At 38.3% G+C, this 26,219-nt stretch overlaps 1 protein-coding gene across 1 annotated transcript in view; it reads left to right on the top strand.

Annotated features, from left to right (window-relative positions):
- Positions 1-26,219, top strand: part of LOC134222281 (uncharacterized) — a 340,534-nt gene that overhangs the window by 235,625 nt on the left and 78,690 nt on the right.

The raw sequence follows: 26,219 nt of genomic DNA, 5'->3' as shown, positions 1-26,219 counted from the left end.
GAGGTCGAATACCGGTCGTGCCGATCGGTGACTCGAGGCGCTTACTGGAATTACATTTCGCCGAACCCGCCGCCACAGGAGAAAACATTAATCAAGTAACAAAAATCAACAAAATTTCCTTTCGGCTCCATGCGCGCGCGATCTCCTTGAAAGTCACATCGGTCGCGCCCGGTGGAATGAAGTGAGAGTTGGAACGCTATTATCACATGCCGGCTCGGGGTTACGCATCACATACGCAGCCAAATATGATGCTACGAAATAGTTCCAATCCACACCGTTCGGCAAACTTTCCAAAGGGTTATCAGATTTCAATTGCTGATGAAGAAAATCCTCCTTTATCATTGGAGTGGAGCACTGTGGGTGCGCCATATGCGAAATTGATTCAACTTGAAAATAAATCCTTTCACTCCACAAAAAGCTTGTAGGTGATAAGCAATAACGAGTTCGAGCGGAAAAAAAAGTACGCCCAGCGATAGGCGGCGATCAGAGCCACCAGTCCAGTTTGTTTATTGTTAGGGACTTGTTAATTTTAACACTGTCATGTGAAAAGAGAGGCAAATAGATATCAGTATTACCATCTGAATTCGATTTGTTTTGTAGCAATAGGATTTTGGGCTTAGACGCATAACATTCACAAATGCACTGAAGATGAAATGCAGTCGTTGAATCGAAAAAAACGAATTTCAGATAGGACGCAGAGAATCGTTCTGGACCCGGTGCTAAGACTGATACGACAGACAATAAACAGTGCATCAATCGGCGATAACTATTCGACATCTAGTTCCAACACATTCGACAATGGGCTAGGAGAACCGGATGAATGCTGTCATCAGAGAAAAAGTAGAATCACTACAATTTACCACGGCAAGGTGTAGCCGACAGAATTCAAAATAATTTTAAAAATTATAAGCTGATTTTTATTTTGAAAATGGTTTATTGCACGAGATAAGAAATTCAATAAACGTCAAAAATAGTACCTTTTCCGAGATCAATTCGAGAAAAACATTTATTATAATGAACAATCAAATAAATGTACAATGTAGATAATCAAAAGTCTAAAACGGTGCTCCAAATTATTTTCAAATACATATAATTTCGAAATTTTTAAAATAATTTACAGAACTGCACCCCATACTGTGGGGAAATTTTTCCGTGATTCTACTTTTTCGTTTTTGACAATTCTCTTAGCGTATATTACGGACACAACAAAGCAGAGGCTCCCAACCAGGAGGCAGAACGAAAAGAAGGAAGACTGTTCAGAATAGTGTTTCTCAAATGCGGATCTGGCTACGGATATCCCAATTTATGAAATACCTCAACAACGACTGAACCGATTTGCAAGATTTCCTCAGGAATCGATTCGTTTTGAGGCCAACTGTGTTTATATGTGCAAAGAGTTTGCCAAATTTGTCGGGGAAAGTTGAAAACCATTAAAATGCAATAATAGTGTGAGTTGTGAGCAAACCCAAATAACATTCTATCAAATAAGGTTAGTTGAGGAAAATACTAAACTACAAATATTTCACTCTTTGAAGCATTACGGACCAAACACAAAGAATAAAAATACGATTTCCACAGAGGTTTTCTTCCCTAGAACGTCTAGTTCGGTTTCATAATCTTGGTACAATGAGTACCTTGCTGCACACTAAAACAAGATTTTCGCGTTTATAACAATCTAACTGTGTACGTGATTTCCTCAAGTACTTCGCATGAAGAGTATCAGAGGCAATTCATCGATTTCTTCCCAGATAAGATAATTGATAATTGACTATTGTTTTATTAGGTTGTCGATTGCATACGTCATCCCGTGAAATACGGTTTTGGATAACGTCGTTCACCCCAATTTGTTGATTATTATGATAACTCATTTGAAAGGTTTGTTTGAGAAACTGTGCAAATGTAACATTTTTGGCTAAAATGAGATTTTTATATATTCTGAATCCTTGCTCAAAAATGCGTTTTCTGGCAAAAAACAGAAAAAAATTGTTCAGGAATGTATGATTTTTTTTCTTCGTTTGTATGAGAAACTACATATGTGCACGTACTTCTAAGAGCAATTATGGAGTACTGCTTACAGTTTTCGCATTGGAAGTGCCCCAGGGTGATGAGATTTGCCAAAAATGTTTGATCTGCATCGAAGAAATCGAAAGAATCGGTGCCAATTTGTTCAAAAACAGTTTTTTTTGTTTTCCCGAAATTGTGTAAAATGGATATATGCAGTTTCTCAAACAAATGATTCATTAAGTTCAGTTAACAATTATCGCAAACCGTTCCCGCCAGAGTGTTAGTAATTTTCATGTTCGAATAGTTGAAGCAGCGTTCATATCTATTATTGCATATCGGTTTCTATTGGCACAAGTTGGTGACTATTATTATTATTATTTGTCTTTATTCCAGACGTTTAAACTCAAAGAGTAGTTCACGACAAGTAGCTATGAAAGCTATTGTTACAATGACGATCGGATTTCATCGCGTTCCGATTTTTTCTACACCTATTGATCACCATTTGATCATAACTTCCGATTTTATCACCTTATCATACAGTGACAACACTCTCTGTTTGAACCACATTTTTACTCGATATCTATTATAATTATCGAAACTAATACTGCAAACAATTGAAGCTTTATCTCACACAGTCTACACATACAAAGCCAGTTTGTGAACGAATTCTATATATTATATAATACTGTATCGCTCATAAAAAAGTGTAATCTTCCGCTGATTTTTGGTCGCAACGAAAAATACGCGCCAGATAGTCGCCTGAGAAAAACATACCTCAGAAAAATACTTTGATATTTTTGAAAATTCGGTCGCCATGTGGTGCATTCCAGCAGTGAATGCTTGGATAGCACGTGGTATTTGTCACTGCGGAGGAAATGTTTCACATCTGTAAGAGCCTTGAAAAATGATCACGAAAGTTGTCATTTTGTTGCAAGGCACAATATAAATGAAATTCAATCATAAAAGCGGCCAGGCCTACTATGCAGCGTTGTTGAAAATACTGTGAGAATCAATCTTAGCTTAATTCAACAATGAGGCCATAGAACGGAGACATCTCGTACCAACCGCTCCGTTTACATTACATATTAGGTGATGGTTGTTGAATCGTAGATAGTGACTCAGTTAAGATCCCTAGAAACATTTTGGTTTTATGCTGGTTTTATGAAACTCTTGAAGAATAAATTATGGTCTTCAAGAGCGTTATAAAACTTAAAATGTTACTTGATTGTTCACTCTTGGGTCCTCAATGTCTTCTGCTCTAGCTTATACACAGAAATAATCTGAAGCTCTATCCCACAATCAGAATTAACGTAAATCAGACCTATAATTGACAGCCCGGAAATTAGAAATAAACCGACTAGGAGAATTGTTGTGCTTTCCAACAGGAATAAGACTTCAACAGTATCTAATATTTGTAAAAAGTAATCTTTCTATATCCACGAAAAATCAAATGTAAGAAAATAATATTGTCGCGCTTTTCTAAAACACTCAGTTCATCGTGGTGGTAACATACAAGCAAATATTGCATAGCAGCGCACTTAGCAAAAGTGAGAGTCTGTGCTGTTAATGTCAGATTGATTGACATAATAAAAGAGAGGTTTAGTTTAAAAGTTTATTAGAGAAAGATTGTCGTTGTCGTCGCTGTCCGGAACATCTTTCGCTGGCTGTGATAGGGTCAATGAAAAAAAATCCATACGATTTGAAAGTTCTGTACCCAAAATGTTTTGGACAGCAGAACGAAGAGAACCGAAGCGACAATCTTTCTCTATAGTTTATATTACAGGTTGCAATGGAATCTGGCCAGCAAATGTTGAAGAACGCCTGAAAATCTTGCAGCTAGTGTTATTGGCAATTAAAATAAGATTGTTTTAGTACCACCCAAAAAAAATTACAGGCTTGGACGAGTCAAATAAAATCTTTGGTTTTAGCCAAACTAGGGGGAAAGACGGCTTTGGCAGGTTTTGTTCTATTATTGTCAGAAATTTTTGACGATCAAATGTTATGAAATTTGGCCACAATATTCTTTGATATGCAAAAGGTGTTTATGCCAAATTTGAGTATAGTCAGTCATAAAAAAACCCTGCCAATAATAGAACAAAACCTGCCAAAGCCGTCATTCCCCCATATCCAATTTTCAAAACAGTAAAATACCTACTTGGTAAAACACGATTAATTCCACTTCAAAAACATATTTTTTATTGTCGTAATCTGGGACTTGCAAAGAGGAAAAATGTAACTTCATCTGCAACCAGCAAGCGCTGTCACGAATTGTCAGATGCAACCAGCACCTTTTTGCCTTTCTCGTACAACTAAATTGTACCGAAGGCTATCATTTCACTCGAAAACGAACTTTTATAGAAGCCTCTGAGACCCATATTATTATACCAATCGACTCAGCTCGATGAGCTGAGCATGTCTGTCTGTCCGTGTGTATGTGTGTGTGTATGTGTGTGTGTGTGTGTGTGTGTGTGTGTGCACAAAGCTATAAAAACATTAGACAACTTTTCATATAGTAATCCTTAACCGATTCTCTCGCAACAAGTTTCATTCGACAGGGGACAAAGCCTTGTTGATCACTATTGAATTTTATAACGATTGGTCATTGCGTTTGAAAGTTATGAAGAAAATAGTAAATCGGACCATATATACTCCATATAAGGTTGGTGTCTCAACTAAATGCGAGAAAGGCACCACCAACGCTAGGTGGATTAATCTGGGTTTTGTGTGAAAGTATTGGTATCCCTCAAAAAGTATTCCGAATGATTTTGTTTTACGAGTACTTTTTCACATTGAAAAGTATTCTAGAATAACCGGACAGATTATTATTGAACAATTAATAAATACATGTTTTATTTCCGATAGGAAAATCTTTATAAAAATAAGTTTACAAATACGTAAATTGCAAACAGTTATATTGCGCTCAGAAGATTCTACCCGGGATTTAGGTGAAACACTCAAGGAAACAGTTGAGAATCGATTATCAACTGTGATGAAAAGAAGAACAAGTGTCAAAACAAGGAAAAAAAAGCTGTCTTTGCAGGTCTCGTCTCAGGCCGTAATTATACAATTAAAGTCAATCCTGAAAGTCTGGCATCACTGTTTTTGGCATGGCTTCGCATCAGCTTTTAGCTGATGTCTATCCGTCTTCTCTATCAAGCTCATAGGAAGGATAGGATTATTGACACCAAAAACCTGACAGCTTGCTTGCATGTTCGGTGGAAACTTCTTGCAAGATCTTTGCATTTCCGCGTTTTGGAAGAAATTTGCAATAAAACCTCTTTTAGTGAATACGACCAATGAAAGTCCAAACGATAAATCTTTCAAAACAATTTATTGATTCAATCTAATATTATTAAGATATGGTCGGGGTTCTGCCAAAACGCACCAAGCGGCTTATTGATTGACTTGTGATATTTTGATCGTAAAATTAAAACGGAAATCATTTCATATCAATTCATCCCCAGGAGGATATCTTTAGTTATGGGGTTGGGGAACATCCAAAAATTACGTAACGCTTGGAGGGGTGGTACCCGAAGTGTGACAATCAATACATTTTTTTTAAATAATTCATACAAAATGTGTGCCAAAGGGGGAAGGAGTCGAAAATGGCAACTTTTTGCGTTACGTAATTAATGGATCTAATTAGTGGGGAAACCAATACGATTTTCGATCAATTGAATTTGCTAAGCGAAAGATTAGACAGAAAAATGGATTTTTGTTTTGGCGCTTGGTGCGATTTGGCAGAACCCCAGCCATATGTATGCCGCAAAACAATGGATCAAATCGGCTGCGAAGCCTCTTTTCAAGAGGATGGAAGCCTTCCCAGGTTAGCGTAAGCATTTAAATCAGCCGTACGTGCGACCATAACGCTATCCCAGAACTAACAAACTTTATTCTGGCTCTGTAATAGCCGAAAAGGCGAAATATAGTGCTAATGGATACCTGGATTGTTTTAAGACGCCCGTAAGTCTACTTTCAAATGGCTTGGAAGCCGCCTTTTAAAAGGGTCGGAAGCCTTCGTTCAAAAAGCTCGGATGGCTCCTTTGAAAAGGCGCAGGAAGCTATTTTCAAGAGGTTCGGAAGCCTCCTTTAGAAAGGCACGGAAGCCTCCTTTCAAGAAGGTCGGAAGCCTTCAAAGTCGCTTTCCAATAGGTTCAGAAGCCTCTTTCCAGTAGGCTCGGAAGCTTCCTTTCAAGAGGTCTGAAAGCCATCTTCCAAGAAGCCCGGAAGTCTGCTTTCAGGAGGCCGGAGGCCTTGTTTTAAGACGCCCGGAAGTCTACCAACAAACATTGGTGATGCGTTTATATAGCCAAAAATGGCCTTCTTCAGCTTAAAAACTAGCCATAGATCATTAATTAACGGCTGCGCAAGTCCTCCTTATGATTAAACAGGTTTATTATTCGTCCAAACCGTTTCGACACGGGATTGGTATAACCTTCTTCGGGAAGAATGATTTGTTCGTTTTTGTCTTATGTTTTTGTCTAACTGTGTCTGGTTATTGTAATTGTCGGTACAGATCGTTAAAGTTGAACAAAACGCCAGACAAAACGTCAGACGAATATTAATGATCTATGATTAAACCCCACAGTCGTTTCCCAAAAAAAAATGTTAAAAACTAGCTTATTCAGTTAAATTGTTTGTTGGGTACTTTCAAGAGACTCGGAAGCCGCCTTTTAAAAGGGTCGGAACCCGAGCACAAATAAATAACTAATTGATAACAAATTCTGTTATCCGGTTATCGGACATATTGATAACTGAACTTGTTATCATTTTGGCTGACTTAACAGCCAACATAACAAAAATGATACCAGAATTTTATTCGTGAAATAACTACATGAAAACAAATTAAGTTATCACTGATACCAAATTGATAACACATTTTTGTTATACATGTTGTTACTCAAATAACTAATTTAGTTATTATTTAGTTATCAGCCATCACTGTTTTATCGACCAAAATAGTTTAATCTTCTTTTACGACTTCGTTACGCATTGAAAAAATGTTGCCATTCACTGGGATTCGAACTCGAATCGAGTGATTGCACAACGTCGTCTCTAGGCACTCGCCCAATTACGCTTTCTTGAGGAGCAGAAGAGAAGAGTAATACGCTTTCTACAATCTTGCATTTACTGAAAACTATTTATAATCAAATCATGATGCCATATGACCATATATGACCATTTTATGTAAATAACAGTCAGCTGTACAGAGTTGAGAGCAGAATAACGTAATAACAAACTTTATTATCCAGTTATAATGATAATTAGAATTGTTATCATTTTGGATTTAATTACCAGTCAACATAACAAAAATGATAGCCGAATTTAATTCAAAATAGCGAACCAACAATCAATTAGAATAAATACGGTTTATCGTACTTTTATTGATGTTTTCCAGTATAATAGGTTTATAAATAATAGGCCAAATAATAGGCTTAGGAAACGTTTCATGGTTTCATATGCATATATAAACAGCAACACTGCTGATCCCAGCAAGAATTAATACGTGAAAAATTTTGCCATTTGGCGAATCCAGGATCAGGGTCGACAGTTTTTAGGAACTCTAAATGTACGAAAAAAGGTTGATTTTGGTATATACGGTTATGTGAGGGCCCGGGTCACATGACTCAAAGCCCCCCTCTTCCTCAATCCAGCCATGAGTGAATCCTCTCGCTAGTCAAATCAACCTCAAAGTAGTTTTTATTTATATAAAGTCAAATCTATCAGTTCAGTCAATGTTCTATGACTTAATTCCTTCTGCAGATATGTTTTATCGCTTCCAGCGAGTTTATATGATATTTGCTCATTCAGAAAATCACGGAAGTAAGGTTGAATAAATTGTGGAAAACTAAAATTAGGATTCGTACGGGTACCGGAAGTCCCACAACGTGCATTTTAACCTACAATGTCTGACAGGTTTGCCGGGTCGACTAGTTAAAACATATTTTTTTGGGTTACTGTGACAAAACACCTTCCCAAAAGGATTTTCTATTTCACATCTCAATATTCCCCGTCCTTTCAACATCGCTTTCACAGGTTTGGCTACAGATGATCTAAGCTTCTGGTTTGTCTTTTGCGTCCAAACCTAGAGTTTAAACTTCTATCAATAGATTGGGACCCATTGCTAGATCGACTAAAAGAATTGCGAGCATGATTGTTTCTCCACAACAGACCAGATCGTTGCAATTTCTTGATTATCCGACATTTCCAGTTAAAATTTCCGCTTCTTCATATATATAAGCACTATGAGATCCCAAGATAAATATATGTTGCGGTTAGCTTGGCGGATTAGTCTAGATTATTCACCGTTCCTGAATGACCACATGCCCTTGGATCCATATGTTCCGGGAGCTGCAAAGGCCATTTAAGTACTTAATAAACTTCAACGCATGGTGGTTCTCAGATGCATACCTTTCATTATTCAACGACACCTGAAATGAAAGTAAAGTTAAACTAAGCATAGCATAAAACAAATAAGAAGAAATTTCAACTCTTGTGTAAATCCCTTCGTTGACAGAGAAATAAACAAATCAATAATGAATATCGAGGGTAACAGGAAAATGCACTCTTGCTTCCCAGACGAAAATTTCAGTTCAGTGTTTAGAAACAGTTCTTGTCACAATATTCACATAGCATAGGCCGGCTACACATTTTAACAAGTAGTATGTTGGCAAGGGTAGAATGCTTAGCCCCATTTCTGAACGACATGAAATTTTAGAAGAAAATTTGCATTGATAATAAAATTTGTTATTATACAGTTATCAGTTAATCACATGATTGATAACTAAATATCAAAATGATAATAAGAATAACTAATCGTGTTATCAGTTTGATATCATTTCAGTTATCTGCCTTTGCTCGTTTATAAACCTTCCATTTAACAAGCTCGGAAGCCTATTTTCTAGAGACTTGGAAGCATATTTTCAAGTGGCTCGAAATCCTACATTCAATAGGCTCAGAAACCTCCATCTAAGAGGCTTGGAAGCATACTTTCAAGAGGCTCAGAAGCAGTGATGGGAAATGTCAAAAAAATGTCATGGCATTGCTAATACTAATTTCCAAACAACTTTTTTCAAAAGTCATTTACAGTTCGGATTTTTTGATTAACATGTAGTACTTAAAGAATCCTAGAACTTTTGTCGAACAGATAATGGTGTTCTAAAATACAAAGTATCTGAGCCATGAGAGCAAGATTAAAAAAATAAGTCACGGAATGTCATGACAATTAATGTCATTTGACACTAAATTCGGCTCTCGCTTTACCGCCAATATCAACTATTTAGAGAAATTACCTGTAAGAAAAAAGTTTCTCAAGTCCTTTGTGGGCTACATGTTTATAAGGAAAACATAATTGTAAATTACTTGTGAGAAAGAGATTATTATGCAAGATTAGTCCCATGACATCGATACTTGACATTTCCGTCACTGCTCAGAAACTCCTTTCAAGATGCAAGGGAAGCCTCCTTTTAAGTGACTAGAAAGCCTCTCTACAAAAAGCTTAGGCGCATCTTATCAAGAGAGGCAGAAGCCTACTTTTAATAGATTTAAAGGCTTGGAATGGTTTTTTCAAGAGCCTACTTGAAAAGAGCCTACTCAGGAGGGAGTGTATCTCAATTAATGCAATAGTTCGAAGGGATACCTCTCAAGAAAAAGATTGAGAACCACTGTTTGAAAGTGATATTTATTGATCCTAATTTTCATTGTCAAAAAATTACAAAATCGTATTGTTATCCACTGAATTGACTTCAAGCCATCGCAGTGCACAGAAAAAAAAATAATGGAAACTAATCAGTGCGTAAAAAATACAAACAAAATATACGATTCATATTTGATCATTCGAACAAGTTTTCCGATTATGTACTTTGATACTGACTGTACAGGAGTTAGATAAAAAGGATGAGATAGGCAAAATTTTGACATAATTCAAATCAGCATAACTTTGCGTAGATTTTGATAAAACTGGGACCATCGGACGCGGACACTTTTCTAGTATTCTGTTTTTTCTAGTCCCCATTCAAAATCTCAGGTTGTCCTTGGCCTGCCGAAACCATATCTCCAGGATTTCCGAGGATATATGGAAAATGCATTTTCTCTTCTGCTCGTCATTTTATGTGACTTTTACTTTCACTATGTTTTATGCTTTCCTTAGAAACTAGAACTAATATGCCAACCAATGCTGGCTGTAGATCGAGAATCCATTAAAAATACGCAGAGATATGGCCAACCTTTTTGTCTAACCCTTGCAATGTTCCGTTACGCTGGGATATGGATACTCTGAAGTAGTGCGTAACGGTGTAAATCCGGTAATATCGCCAGGCTCGGTTAAACACTGAAACTGACAATATGACGTCCCTAACCTTCCCTGAATCCCAAGGTGTCCAGACGAGCCCGTGCCGAGGGGGATGAATGGCCTGGGGGGTGACAATTAACCCAGGCAGTTAACGGAACCTGGCAAATGCTGGGTAGACACCTTTTCTCGTGGTGCATTACGGAGCAAAGATCTACTACACTGTGCTCTGGAGTTCTTACTATTCTTGTTAATACTTATGAGTGATGCGTAGCATGAGAGGTATGGAACGACTATAATCTGTCTATTTAGATGACTTCCACCTTTTGCCACCTTTTGGATGGAGTCAATGGGAGTAAAATTATAAAAACGTAACTCAATCTTAGGGCTGGTTTTAGAAAGCCGATGACGCAGAATCTCTCAAGCTCCAGAGCGCTGATTAATATGTTTGAACTGCGAGTGCCACCGATGCATGGTCAGAAATCAGTATTATCCCAACTTATTGTTGAGCCGTAAAACGGTGATTGAGGGGCGCGCCTTTGAGAGTTGGTATAAGCCGTTTCTGGAAGGCGTATAAATAGCGGTACCTTAATCTAAAGAGGCCTTACATTAAGCTTGAGAAAATATTTGAATAAAAAACGACTACTTCATTTCTTCTCAATAGAAATGGAGCAGAAAGACATGCACTAAACAAATGACACGGGTATACTACAAAAGTTCAATGAAATGGACGCAGTGGTTCATCCCGAACAAAAAAAAACCCTTGCAAGTGACAAATATCACGGTTTACAAAAGTGTTAAAATATGACCATGTTGTTATTCGCTTGAATTAAATACACTGAAATCGGTTTTCATTCGGGGGATACGTTCTACGTACATCCCGGAAACCGCATAAAAAAGACGAGCAGTGCAAGTTAGTTGAACTTTTAAAGCAAATTACATAAAACTTATGTACATAAAACTCAAAATTCCCACCTTGTTCGAAGTCAAAGAAGAAGCGGAAAGATAATATAACTCGGGTACTTATTCTAAAGGACGTATGTAATTTTGTAAACAAAGATTCAAACGTCGATTTGTCCAATCTGATGGCACTCCCATACAAACCAACACCTCAAACAGGTAGCCGAAGCCTCCCCCTATCTGTCTATGATGATAGTTTGCGTGTTAACAAAATCAGATACGTCCTTTTGAATAAGTACCCGAGATAAGATGTTTTTAAAAATTGCACAAGAATCCATCCTTCGGTTGTCGGGGTCGAATGAACTCATAACTTCGATTTGAAGAAAAGTCCACCTCCGAATTGCTAATCGCTTTTAATAAATATGCTTTAAAATTTTTCGAGATAAGTTTTAAAAATTTCTTCGTATGCTTTCCAGTGTATTTTTTTTAACTATCATCTTCTGCATCTTCCTCATGAAACATCAAAACGCCAATACCTCTGCAATATGAAACAATTGAAGAGCAAGTTTAAAAATGGTTGAATCTCTATAATAAAATCAAAGAACTTTTTTTAAAACTTTCTGTCCGGCTGTAGGTGACAAATACCTTGATACTGAAATAAGTTTTTCACTTACGACGTTGAAGTTTTGATAAACCAAACCATGCATCGAGCCGTAGCGCGGATTGCTGACGCACTTGGCGAAATCTTTTTTATGTGGCCCTCTTTTAACTAAGGAAAATAAAAGTGAAATATTTTACATCCACACATTTTGAATCACACCTTAACGTAAGATTATAAAGTTTAGTGGATTGAAGGTGGTTTAAAAAAAAGCCAAAAAAGATTTTTTTTCAGTATTTGCAAAATTTGGTAAAATGTGTAAGGAAGATTGAAAAAACTGCTGAAGGTTCTTTACTTATGATTCTTTACAACTCATACTGTCCATATCGTCCATAGCACTCATTTGAAAATACATCACGGAGGAGAAGGATTCGAAAATCGTGACCAGTGGTCAGCGCCGTAGCGATGAGGGTTAGACGGGTTGGCGGCTTCCGCCAAGGGGCCGCCAGCCCTCAGGGGGCATAGAATCAAGAATCACGGTATGGAAACAGAACATTTTATTCGTTACATAGCCAAATAATGGAAGCAAACCGACCATAAAGTCTAAAGATCTATGGCGGAGAAATTTCAAGAAATCTAATCTTTCTTCTATCTCAAATAAACAAGTCGAATGATTTGGTCTTAACTTTGACTGCCCTTTCGGTTTCTCTGAGCCTTTTGGAACCGTCTACGAATACTTATACTTGGACTTATTCAAAAGTTATTTGAAAATTGTAGATTGGATTGTTTGCCATTTTCGTTTTCAAACTGCCACAGGTGTAGACCAAAATTATAAAAGACCTTTTACGCTAATGACTTATATCAGGATGAGTGTATAAGAAGGTAAGGATGGTGTAGATTTAAGACAACTCTCATTTCATTCAGAAAAACTTCATTTCTGGTCCGAAAATATATCATCATGGACGCATTTGACCTGGCGGAATTACGATAAGCAGTGATAATGTGCCTTGATTAATTGACTACTGATTATGGATCGACTGTGCGTTTGAATTATAATTATTGAACGGCTACTCAGTCTTGCAATTATTACGTTTTTTTATTTACCCGACGTTTCAACACGGGGATCAACACGTCGAAGACGAAGTACATGATAGGAAGAGGTTCAAGAGAAGACAATGTGAGCCACCCACCGCGAGTTTGCATCGGTGGTGACGAAATCGAAATTGGTAGAAGAATTTGTGTACTTGGGCTCGCACTGGTGACTGCCGAAAATGACACCAGCAGAGAAATTCGGAGACGCATAGTGGCTGGAAATCGGTACGTACTTTGGACTCCCACGCAAGACGCTCCGATCGGAATAGAGTTCGCCGCCGTACCAAACTGACAATCTACAAAACGCTAATTAGACCGGTAGTCCTCTACGGACACCGAGACCTGGACGATGCTCGTGGAGGACCAACGCGCACTTGCTGGAGTTTTCGAAAAGGAAATTGCTGCGTAACATCTGTAATGGTGGGGTGCAGATGGCGGACGGTGACACGTGGAGGAGGCACGAATGAACCACGAATTGCATCAGCTGTTGGGAGAACCATCCATCGTTCACACCGCGAAAATCGGACGACTGCGATGGGCCCAGGGCACGTAGCCAGAATGTCGGACAGTAACCCGGTGAAAATGGTTCTCGACAACGATCCGACAGGCACAGAGAAGGCGAGGTGCGCAGCAGGCAAGAATTGGATCGATCAGGTGGAGAAGATGACTTGCGAGACCCTCCGTAGACTGCGGTGGTTGGCGACGATGGTGGCATGGACCGAGCCGAATGGAGAAGACTCTGATATACCGCACAGGCCACTTCGGCCTTAGTCTGAATAAATAATAATAATTCAACACGGGGATTGTGTCTTTTTCAAGGGACAAACAACAAAAATATTTTCCCCTTGAAAAAGATACAATCCCCGTGTCAAAACGTCGGGTAAATAAAAAAAAACTCATTGTAATAATTGCGAGACTGAGTAGCCGTTCAAAAAATATAATTAAATTACTACTTTGGTCATCATTTCTCAAAGCTCTCATAGATTAGCAAAATTTATCCGCAATACATACAACATGTGCCAAGGCATGTGCTATCAAAGCATTCATAGCCTCATTTCCTCACTTCCTGGCTCTCCTGCTTCCGATGTCGATTCCGATTACTTCAAAGTTGGATGTTATTGACCCAACATCCATATCCATCCATTTCTTGTTCCTAAATCCGATAGCGATTTCGATCATTGACCGATCCACTTCAGGGTTGGATTTTCTTGTTCCAACCATTGGACATTAGTATATGATTTGTCATGACTTTCAAATCTCTTTTCTCTGCTATGTATTTGCAAGTATGCGTCCGTTCCTTCCACTAAAGAGGGCAAAAACAGCCGTTAGAGACCTATGAGCTGTAAAGTGATAAATAACTTTCAGCAATTTTAATGATCTTTCAGCCTGGATGTTTCCAACAGATTTCCATACGTGGATCCAGAATTGTCCACGACTCCTACCAGAGTTCTTACCATATTTTGCAAATTAGTGTAAAAGGCCACAAAATGGTTAAAAACTTTCCAGGGACATACCGCCTAATATATTGCTTGTTACTACGAAGCATCTTCAATCCACTAAACTTTTAATCTTATTTTTCTACAAAGATGAGCCAAGTGAAGAAAATTTTGTTAATAAAAAATTTATAAAACTTTAAGGTGAGATTCAAAATGTTATTGGATTGTAGAAACTTGTGCTGACATTTTTCCTTAATACGAGAGGGGCGCCCAAAAAAGATTTCGCCAAGGGCGCCGGGAGTCCACGCTACGGCTCTACAAATTTCGGATTATTCGGGTTATGGTCGAAATCGCTGTCGAATCTATTCGAAACATGAAATATCAAATTTGAAAATGGCTTTGTCAGTGTTTTGGATCACTGTTGTACTCCGTTGGTAAAAAAATCGAAATTTGAAGTGGTCGTCGAAATCGCCATCGGAAGCAGAAGGGTCACGTTGTAAAATGAGGCGATAAATACTTTTAAAACACGTGTTGTTTGTATAGCGGATGAATTTTGCTAATTTACGAGAGCCTTGAGAAATGATAACCAAAGTAGTTAATTTAGCAAGGTTTCACTGCCCATCAACAGTTATCTCATTGAACCAGGTCAAATTCGGCCATAATTATCATTTTTCGGACTACATGAAGTTTTTTCTGGATGAAACGAGCAAATTTATCATAAATCTACAGCATTCTTATCCCGGTATAAGTCATTAGAGCAAAAGGGCCCTTCGAAATTTGGTCAACTGACCGGTGACTGTAATAGTGTCAAAAATGGAAATAATCCCATTCACAACTCGTGTTTAAAATAATGTTTTACGGATTCCATGCAATGCAAGCGCCTTTCTTCCAAACTAATTCCCTTATCTTATCTGGGGAAAGCTTATTCTGTCTGATCCACACCGTGGTTTTCCCTGGAAATGCCTGCTTTGGCAGAAATTCGCCATCTAACGTTTGTTTACAAAACAAGTTGCACCCAAATCGCAAATCGGTGCTTTAGAATAATAGAGTTTTAGACTTTTTCTTGGGCCCTAGTTATCGGTTCCGGAGGTCTCAGAGCAACCGAAATAGTGATCAAAACTAATACCAATCCATTTGAGATTTGACATGTTGATTTGAATAATCAAAAATTTCTTAGATTGATTTATATTACTCAAATTATCATCCTTTGGCCTTTGTAGTTGGTTTGTTATTAATTGGTAATAAAATTCTATTTCTCATGCCGTAATTCTTGATTTCAGCGCTCCCCCGAGGGCTGGCGCCCTTGGGGGTCAACTTGGCCAACCATACGATACGGCTTTACATGCATCAATAAGCAAATGATCAGTTTTTTTACAGAAGTTTCAATTATACAAATCTTATAGATTTATGTTCCTCTACTCTGTCATTGAGAATAGGTTAAAATATCTATACGCATAATAAGAAAAGGCATAATTTCCATTTTACTTTTTATTAACAAAGAATCATATAACCAATAAAAAACAGTTCTGTGAGTTTGAACAACTAATGCTTAGCCAAGCTCAAAGCCATGTCTGTTGATTGGTAACTATGTTTTGTACCTTGCTCAAAACGATCACAGCCGCGCTAAAAACATCAATGATCGAGCGCCGCTGTGAGCGCTGATTAAACATGAGCGGCATCCAACACCTGCGCTCGGGTTCATGTTCATTTTAACAGCTGTGCAAGTTCAAGCCCGAAACGGATATTCATTCGAGTGCGGCAGCATCGATAAACATTTGCACGGGGCTGCACCTTGAAGACTGACCTAAACTCCCAGTTCCAGATTCCAAAAAAAAAATACACATGAACTCGTGGCGAGTGCAGAGGTGTTCTCGGCTCGCAATGGGCCAGTGATTGCATCATCAATTCCTTCCCATCCCCAATTGACTATATAACATATTGGAGCTCTCAGACTATGCCCAAAGAATGAGGTTCGAAAGCAAGTCCCATGCTTCCATTAATTAGTTCTCTGTGCAATTACGATTGTTCTGTTCAATCACGGAGTAGCAACTACGAAATGCACTCCATCTCATAGCTCCAATATTCATCCCAGGAAAAACAAAGCAATGAAATATAAAAATGAGTTTGCTTTTCCTTTGAGGCGTTATAACTCACGAACGGATGGACCGATTTTCGAGATTTTTTCACTAATCGATTCGTCTTGGATAGTGTCAAGGCAGGCAATTTCGTCTTTTCGTCATAATCTCGAAAACCATTAAAAGAGAAACAAACATTCTGCTATAGTGGAGTTCTACCAAATGGACGTTGCTTTCGTTGGTTTTTGCCCCTACGACAGGGTTTGCAGAAATCCCTCTCAATAGATAACGAACAACGATAAAAGAAGCTTAGCTTAGCTTTGACTGACTACACATATCTATGGTTGATACTCCGTGATTGACCAGAACTAGTGAAATTGCACAAAGAATCAATTGAATGATTGACTGGGATTGTTTTCAAACATTCTCAATTATTACAAGACTTTCGAGTGACTCCCTAATATTCAAATGATCAATAACGGCGCCGGTCCACGTCAACTTTTAGTCCAGATTAGGAAGAGGGAAGGAGAATATGGACAGGTGAGGTAGTTTTTTCTATTTGAAGACCGTGTTTGCGTCTCCCCAAAAACCACAGGAAGGATTATCAGTCAGTTGCTAGGTATCGTTGGATCTGGATTGACTCTGATAAGCGATACGACCGTGCCATTCTTTATACAAAGTGATTTTACCTAACCATGATTCGGCCGCACAAAGCAGAGCAAACCAACTACTTGCATACCGAGCAGGAACACGATCAAACGCATATCTATTGATTTACTTCTCGACCACACAAACTACAACGATACCTGATTAATAGACGTGTCTATTAATGGAGCATGGACAATAGTCATCATGCATGCCCGATGGCATATGCAAACTGTGGAGTATCGCGTTTTTAAGACCGAACCGACGTTACAGTATTCTGTACTTACTTGCCCTTACCCGACCGGAGAAAAATCGCAACACAAACGATGATAATCCACCGAATATCAAAATGTGATATTTTTCTTCTGTTCGCGGCGAATAACACACGCACTGTACTTACTTTTCACCGATTGCTGCTGCAAGCTATAGAAAATCGCACTTGTCTCGACCGGATCAAAGCGCAATCGATAACGAACAACGATAAAAGAAAGGCAAAAACTGTTCCGAATGTTAGCAAGCCATGAGAACAAATCAATACAAGTGCGAAAAAACAGAATCGGATAGGCAGCGCCCCGGAAGAGAAGTGATGATTCTCGCTTCGTTCTCGCTCATTTTGCGTAGGAGACCGCACAGATGTGTGGAAGAAGTTGAAATGTATCATCAGAACCAGTGCTCCTCGCGTTTGAAGCTTTTTAAAAGAAATTTATCATGAGCAGGGATTGAATCCCAAAGAGAATGAACAAGTCTCTCTCTTATCATCTCTGTATACATATACGATATAGCATACCGCGAGAGACTTTTTTCGCATAGCTGTCATGATAGAGAACCTATTCGGGAGGAAGCTATACCCCATGATAAATTTCGTTTGAAAGCTCCAAATGCAGGGGCAATCATTCTGATCTGATGCATTTCAACTTATTCTACATAGCTGTGCAGTAATCAACTTGAAATGAGGCGAAAACAAAAACGAAATCGCCATACTACTGTGGGGACTGCCTATACGATTCGGTTTTTTCGCACTTGTATACAAGTCTGATAAATTTGTTGTCATGGATTGTTATGATTCAGAACAGTTTTTGCCTCTCTTTTATCGTTGTTTGTTATCTATTGAGAGCGATTTCTGCAAACTCTGATCAAGAGGTATAGCTGCCGTGTCTCTATGAAAAGATAAAACATTTCGCTGGGAAAGTTGAACAAATGAAAAAATACTAGGTTTTCATGAGTTCTGAAGAAATCGATCTTGAGTGCGGTGCGGCAATCAACAACTAAATTATTGTCAGGTAGAAAAACATCTGAGCAAGATCGGGCAGGTTCGCTCAATAAAAAATATTGTTTTGTTTATATACCTCATAAGAAAATGACGGAGCCCCCATCCCACACCACCAAATGTGCTCACGTAATAAGTGTACGACCCCCAGCATTATCAGTTTGATATGTCCCACGACTAAGACGCGCGGCTACAAAGCAAGACCATGCTGAGGGTGGCTGGGTTCGATTCCCAATGCCGGTCTAGGCAATTTTCGGATTGGGCATAAAAGGGCATAAAAGTATCATCGTGTTAGCCTCATGCTATACGAATGCAAAAAATGGTAACCTGGCTTAGAAACCTCGCAGTTAATAACTGTGGAAGTGGTTAATGAACACTAAGCTGCGAGTCGGCTCTGTCCCAGTGTGGGTATGTAATGCCAATAAAAAGAAGAAGATGTCCCACGACTACACCAGATTTCGTAAGATTTTTTTCTTTCTTAATGAGGTGTTCAGCTCGGGGCTGATTTACCACAGAGGTAAGATTTTTAAGAAAGAAAAGTTGTCACCTGCTACTGATTGAGTGACTGTAAAATAAAATCCGAACCGAGTTTTATCCTACAGACTTTTCCATGAAAATCTGATTGAATTGGATCGAACGTAATAGAAATCGTTTATGTCCAATCCCATCTCGAATAATAACCACTATCCGGCGAATGCATTAGCCACCGATTGTTGCTTGCGATTGAGTGAAATCGGATATTATTCGATCAATGTATCACCGGGGCGGTCGTACGGGGCGCGGTTGTAATAAACATTCACTTCACCACACTTGTGTTGGCCACAAGCAATTGGAAAGCAAAACGTATGGTGCGATATGAGCTTGGAAAATAAAGTTTGGCTGCAACATATAAAACAGCTAACGTCTGTCACGTTCACCGCTGCCACTAGTGCCGATTATTTGGAATATTTCAGCAAACAGAACGTACAACAGTAAAGCAACCACACGTGACTGCTAGAGCTAAGCTCCTGCTGGTAATTGATACCGAGCGGAGAACGAACACAAAGTTGTGTTTGGAAAGAGAAGTAAGTTAGTACCTGGAAGTTTGTAACAATGTGCAACAGAGTTAGAGCGAATTTGGGTCGAACAAAATTCATCGCAACTTCTGTCTAATCGCGATAGCATTATTTAAATTTCTTGACGTGTTTACTAATGCGGAAAAAAAAGTTTCGTTACTAGACTTCTGATCAAAAATCTATGATGACAGAAGTTATTTAGAAATTGTTTAAATAGCAGTCGACTTCGTACTGTTCTACTGCCTTTTCTACTTGTTTGGTTTATTGACAAATATGCAAATTGCGAATTCAGCTATACGTAGTAGTTTTGAACTAGTCTTCTAAACTCTGTAATTCTATAAGTAAATAGTTTACGGGTGAAAATATTGACTAGTAGGATTGATATTTTATATTTTTAGAACATTTAGATTAGGTCTATGTTTTAATCTTCAGCTTAGCTACACATTCAAAGCCTTCAAACTTTTATAATTCAAAATTAAAATCGTAATCAATTCCTAAATGGTCCTTTAGGACCGGTCCTATTTTCTTACATTTTCCATAAATGCAAACCGTAGGTATCGCGCACGCAACCCCTGGCTGCTGATGGGCTAGGCTTGACTTGGCGCTGCTACAAACATATTCGTGGTGGCCGCCGATCGGTCTCTCGGTGATTAACGAGTGAAGAAGGAGATTAATTAAGGAAAGTGGCAAAAAATGTGAAACGATTTTCAAATGGTTGCTCTGCGCTCGGCGTAGCTCTCTGGTGAGGTGGAAAGCGCGGGAAGGAGGGAAAAGCTGCGGCCAAACGCCACGCCAGACCGACCAGCCGATTGCGCGATTGAAGATCAAGAGAAAACTTTTCACGGTACAGAGAGATTGATGAATTTTAGAGCAGAACGCTTGGGGAGTCGAGTGTTTGCTGGCGCGCGCGCCCGTGTGTTTGATTCACACGGAAAAGGGGGGTCGGTCGGTCGGTACCCAACTAACGCGTCTCAGCGGTACGATGAAGAGGCAGGCTCTTCGCTTCTGCTGATATCTTAGTTTTCCACTTTCGCTAGCCAGCCGTTCCTCGTCATCGCCAGTGGGTATGGACAAAATGTAGGCACAATTATTTTCCTTTTGACTGGACTCTCTCGCTTGGTAGATCCGAGATGGATAATCGCAAAAGCACGCGAACGTGAAATAAAATTCGCTTCGGTGAAATTTGGAGTAAATCACAATTCACCAATGAAGTGGACACTGTGACGGTAACGCGATATGCTTGAATACGTACAAGCTGCGTTGAGATGGAAAAATAACATTTACCTATAATTTAAAAAATCATTCTTGTTGTTGACAAAATTTCTTGTCGAATGAATTTAGTTGCACTCGCAACTCGAAGAAGCTCCCACACACGATCAGACATTAACACAATAAGGCAATTAAAAATAACGCAACACCATCCAATTCTTTATCGTTAAGAATCGATTTTATGACGAATTCCAATTTTATTATAGAACGTTAATTCTGCTCCCAATGCGATAGCAATTCCCATGTCAATTGGTTAAATTAAGGTCCCCTCGGGGACTTTGGTCCCCAGCCGAATTACGCTGCACTGGAACGGAGATCAACATTTTCCAATCAATTACAATTTACTGCTGTTTGGCAGAACTTATTTTCGCCGCCAATTATCGATCCGCTGCTCTTTGCCGCGCGCTCATCATCAGTATGTCGGGCAATATGGTCGTCGAGCGCATCGTCACTGATATGAAGGAAAAAAATGGTGGCCACCACCGGTTCGTGTGAAACCGATGCACCCAATTGATTTTAATGGCACCCTATATTGGCCAGGGCGATGTGCATCAGCAGCACTGACTGCCAGCAGCAGTTTGATCTGTTTGGCACTGGGACGTGTGCATAAAATTACGTCCGCGACGACGACGAATGTGTGACTGTGACATCATCCACAGCGATCGATCGATCGAGCGACAAACGACAAACCGAAATGGTTGCACATGTACAGGAGATTTATCATCATCATCATCATCGCCATCAGACTGTCCCAGAAACCAATGGAAATTATATCTGTTACGGGGTGTAATACTTTCAAAAAGGTTCGACACATTTCGTTACATCACGAATGAGACGTTTGATTTGATGTTTGAATGGGTGAATTGCTTTTTTGGAAAGCACGGACACAGCATCGGTAACAGTTTCGAAGTTGCCAGGGCGGTCTAAATAAATAAAAATACAAGTCATTAATCATACGTGTCTCTTCATTTGAACTATGAATTGAAGGCATGAAAGTTTCCAACAGGAAGTTGGTTCAGTCTAATCACCATTCCCATCGCTCGATTTGGAACTGTTTCCTCGATAACAATCGAATTGAGTCTTGAGAAACTTACGCTCGAAAACAACAACAAAAAAATCAAGGCGAAAGTCGATCCGTCGCAAACAGTATTGATTACAACTCTTGGCGTCTAGCTAAACTTTTGTTGATGCTGCTGTCACTAACATGCATCAGCTCTAAGGTTTGCCCGATTGCGCAGTGTAGTAAATCTTCGAAGTACAGATGGTTGAATTTTTTATCGCGATAGAATTACAAACTAGGTCGAGTGTATGTAATTCGCGATGATTGCGGAACGCTTCGGAAAGCAGCACCGGAGTTGAATTGAATGAAAGGAATTTTATCGGAAGTCGATGATTAATATTTTCATTTCGGTAAAGCGTCAATTTGAGCTGGGATGGTAGTTTGCGGCTATCACGACGTTAGTGCTACAGGTTGGAGTAGTCGTGCTTTGTTGCTAAGCTAATATAGTTTAATTTGTTATTGTCGTAGTTAAAGAGGCTTTCAGCCCATGGCAGGTCCGCATTCATAATAAGGAGAGGATGCCGAAACAAAACGCAAGGTACCAAATAACATAAAGGTTTGCTTCAATTTGTACTCGTATGATATGATTCACAGATTTTATTTCATATTTCTTGGAAAAAAAATATTAAAATAAAATAGGGGAAAAGACGGCTTTGGCAGGTTTTGTTCTATTATTGGCAGGGGGTTTTTGTCGACCAAATTTTATGAAATTTGGCAACAATGTTCTTTGATATGCAAAGAATGTTTAGGCCAAATTTGAGCATAGTCAGACATAAAAACCCCCTGCCAATAATAGAACAAAACCTGCCAAAGCCGTCATTCCCCCTATATAAAATAAAAAGTTAAAATTATTTTCAACTTATCTGTAAGTCTATCTAAAAAATAGTGTATAAAAAATTGTCAAAAATAACGTAATTCCGAGCCTCCATAATAACTATAATCTATCCAAATTCAGAACTAAATACCCCAGGAAGGTCATTTGAGTACTCGGTTTAATCATGAAAGTTTTAAGCGAAATATGTCGAAATATCTGAATATGATTGTGGTGGAGTTTTATAAATCATTCTGAATAACAGAAGTCAAGTCGCATGGACAAAGTGTCGGAATCACAGAACTCATTCAACATTATGTTTCTGATTAAACATCTAAGAAAGTGTTCTTTATCCAATATTTTTGATAGTCATCATCTTTGATACTATTCTAACAACTCACCACCGAGGTGTGCGGTTCGCCGGGTTGGCCCCGCCAAGAGCGCCAGAATTTGCTTCGAAATCAAGAATTACGCAATGGTAAATATAACCAATTTTATTAGTTAAGGGGCGAATTTATAACGAACCGACTACAAAGGAAGAAATATTTTGAGCAATGTAGTAGAGTAATCAAAGCATACACTGTCGACCCGATTTGGTCTAAAATTTAAGTCGTTCTTTTTATTTTTGTAAATAAAACTGCAAACTACAATGTTTTTCATGAAATAACTTTCTATGCAGTTTATTATAAATCGTTTCTGAGTACCTGTCAAGGATTTTGAAGCCTTTTAGACAAAAAATAACGGGTACCATTCACGCATTTTTCCTTTCTTTCCAATTTTGTCACGTTACCTATTTTATCATCACAAAATTCACCAAGAGAGGGTGATAAAATAGGGATATTACTGTATTTCTTTATTTCCGTATCAATATGTCAAATGGATTCATCTTAGGTTGCAGCGCTTTTCCGATTATTCAGGAACTTCCGAAACCGGTTAAAAGGGTCAGTGGAAAAAGAAAAAAAAATCAGAATATCATATTCAAAAAAAAATATTCAAAATTCATGAACTTTGTAACCCACGTTGCATGGGTCTGATTGGTCGCATTCTTGGACACTATTACGGTCATCGAGAAACTTCCGAAACTGTAACGTCTTACAGTGTTTACCGTTTTGATTCGAATTGCCGGACGCTTCGAAATCCGGACACTTCTGTTGTTATTCGACTTTATTTACCATCTCGACAAGTTTTTCTTGGGTTATCAATGCAGGGGACGTTTCTTAGATTTGAAACCAATTTAACAAATATTAGTAATCCGTGATCTGTGGTAAAAACTTGAAAATTAGACGTAAAAATTGAAGGCATGTTATAATCAACGGTATATTTCGTTTTTCTTAGGATGCAGCTGAAGACTCAACATTAGAAAAACTAAGCTCATAATTTCTATAGTCTATCATTTGCAAGGGGTATTAGCGATTTATTAACACAGTATGATAGCAATCTTTGTCATGAATTGGAGAAATTGCTTGGGAATTCATAGCTTTATAATTTTTATTACATTTTCTTTATGTCCGGACTTCGAGGCAAGTTTTTAGAATTGCTTCGATTTCCGGACATGATGAAATGACGTTAAATAACTATTTATCAATTAAGCTAATTGAATTGAAATGATTCGTAATGAGCAAGCATAGTTACAATTTTATTAGATTTGAGTTGCTACACCTCAAAAGGAACATTGCTTAAGTACTCTCAGTTTATCGATACATACTTATACACATATTGCTAGTGATATCCGTTTTTTAATTACTTTACACAAGTAGCAAAACTTGCTTTCAGCTTCTAGTTAAGTTTGTCTTCAAAAGTATTTTTCAATCATTCACATTTTTGTAAAAAAAAATTAGTTCGTAAAACTAGCTTTTTTAAAAGAATTGTATCAGTTCTACAGGCGACACCAGTCAAATAAAAAAAACTCAACATTTCTCGGACGCGCCCGGATTTATCAATCCACATGAATTAATTATTTCAATCGTTTCCCAGTTCCCCCTAATCATAATTATTTCTGACATGATTCATTAGAAAAGAATTTTGGTCATCTAATTCTTCCTATGATCTATTGCAGATTACCCACGTTGAGTTTGGGAAACTCATTGTCCAGTTTTGAAAATATTTCACCCAGACGTCAAATGTCCAAATAATAGGGCTCTACCTTAAGAAGGGGAAGGGCCAGTGTGAAATTATTAGATTCCCAATGTTGTATATTGCAGTTGAATGCTCCCGCTTGGTTTCAATTACTGTTTTTTGGCAGTCCTGGTTAATCACGGATCAAAAACTTCGAATGGTACATACAACAGGGGATGCCAGATTTCCATACAAATCTGTATAAAAACCTTACATTACGGACTTATATTAATCGAGAAATATAAATGCTTTATGCTAGTCGTATTTGAATTAATTGGTTATTTGAGAATCCATATAGCCAAACTCGAAGTGTCCGGAAATTCGAAGCAAAATTGTCCGGTATTTGAAACATCCCTCATACTGTGTCCGGATTTCGAAACAAGCGATGTTCAATGTTTTCGATTATATTGGCTATTTCGTGCATACAAAATGTAATTTTCAGTACACTACAGCAAATTTGATAAGTTAATCTTGACAGGGTGTGGTATCACTGAGTGTCAAATACTTGATTCCGTTTGAAATATTGAACTAAAAATTCAGCAGTGCTTAGGTGTCCGGACTTCGAGTCAAAACGGTACTCTCGAATTCATTGGTTTGAAATAATTAAACTGATTGTCCCAATTCCGAATGACCCTTTAGTTCTCATACTGGGAGCTGGGAGGTTATTAAAAGGATTATGTGTACGTTTGAGATAGGGGAAATGACGGCTTTGGCAGGTTTTGTTCTATTATTGGCAGGGGGGTTTTTTATGACTGACTAGGCTAAAATTTGGCCTAAACATTCATTGCATATCAAAGAATATTGTGGCCAAATTTCATAAAATTTGGTCGACAAAAACCCCCCTGCCAATAATAGAACAAAACCTGCCAAAGCCGTCTTTCCCCCTACATTTGCTCGATTGATTTAGAAAAAAATCCATTGAGTTAAAACAAAATGCCGTTATGGCCGTATTTGACCCAGTGACACTTCCGATTCCAGCAACCCAGAAACGTGTAGGTACGAGTTGAGAGAATGAAGCCTTTGAAAATTCGATGAGCAGTGATAATTTGTATGATTCTTATATTGAAGTGATCCGAACTAATCCTGTATGGATTCCAACAATTGACTCACTCCAGAGATGGATTTTATAGTCTAACAGTTCTTCCAAACCACCGACTTAGCCACACCAGATTTGGCTTTTTCTCTATCAGTAGTTGGAACATAAGCGACCTACTTCAAAGTTCAATTTTATTCAACCAAATAGATCTAGTAATGCGAGGATTCACGAAAAAATACATCGTACGAGAGGAGCCGGCCAAGGGCCGAAAATCTCGTTAATAAAGATAAATAATAATAAATACATCGTATTTATTGGCTTTTCGTAAACTTATTATATATTTCGAAAATTCGTTGACTCACTAACTAACTTCACTGCCTTAATTATATTCGGACATAGGTTACAGACAGAGGCTTACAGGAACCAAAAAAGAATATCAATTTTGTGACGCAGAAATGAGTGATTTTGAACCACTCGTTCACCCTTTGTGTTTTACACATTCGATATTTTATATGATTTGTTACGTGATGTACTTCATAGACGGTCGTAAAAAACGTTCAGCAGTTTGG

The sequence above is a fragment of the Armigeres subalbatus genome, chromosome 1 (genome assembly GCF_024139115.2).
Source record: "Armigeres subalbatus isolate Guangzhou_Male chromosome 1, GZ_Asu_2, whole genome shotgun sequence".
Lineage (NCBI taxonomy): Eukaryota > Metazoa > Arthropoda > Insecta > Diptera > Culicidae > Armigeres > Armigeres subalbatus.
This window is presented reverse-complemented; position numbering and strand designations above follow the sequence as displayed.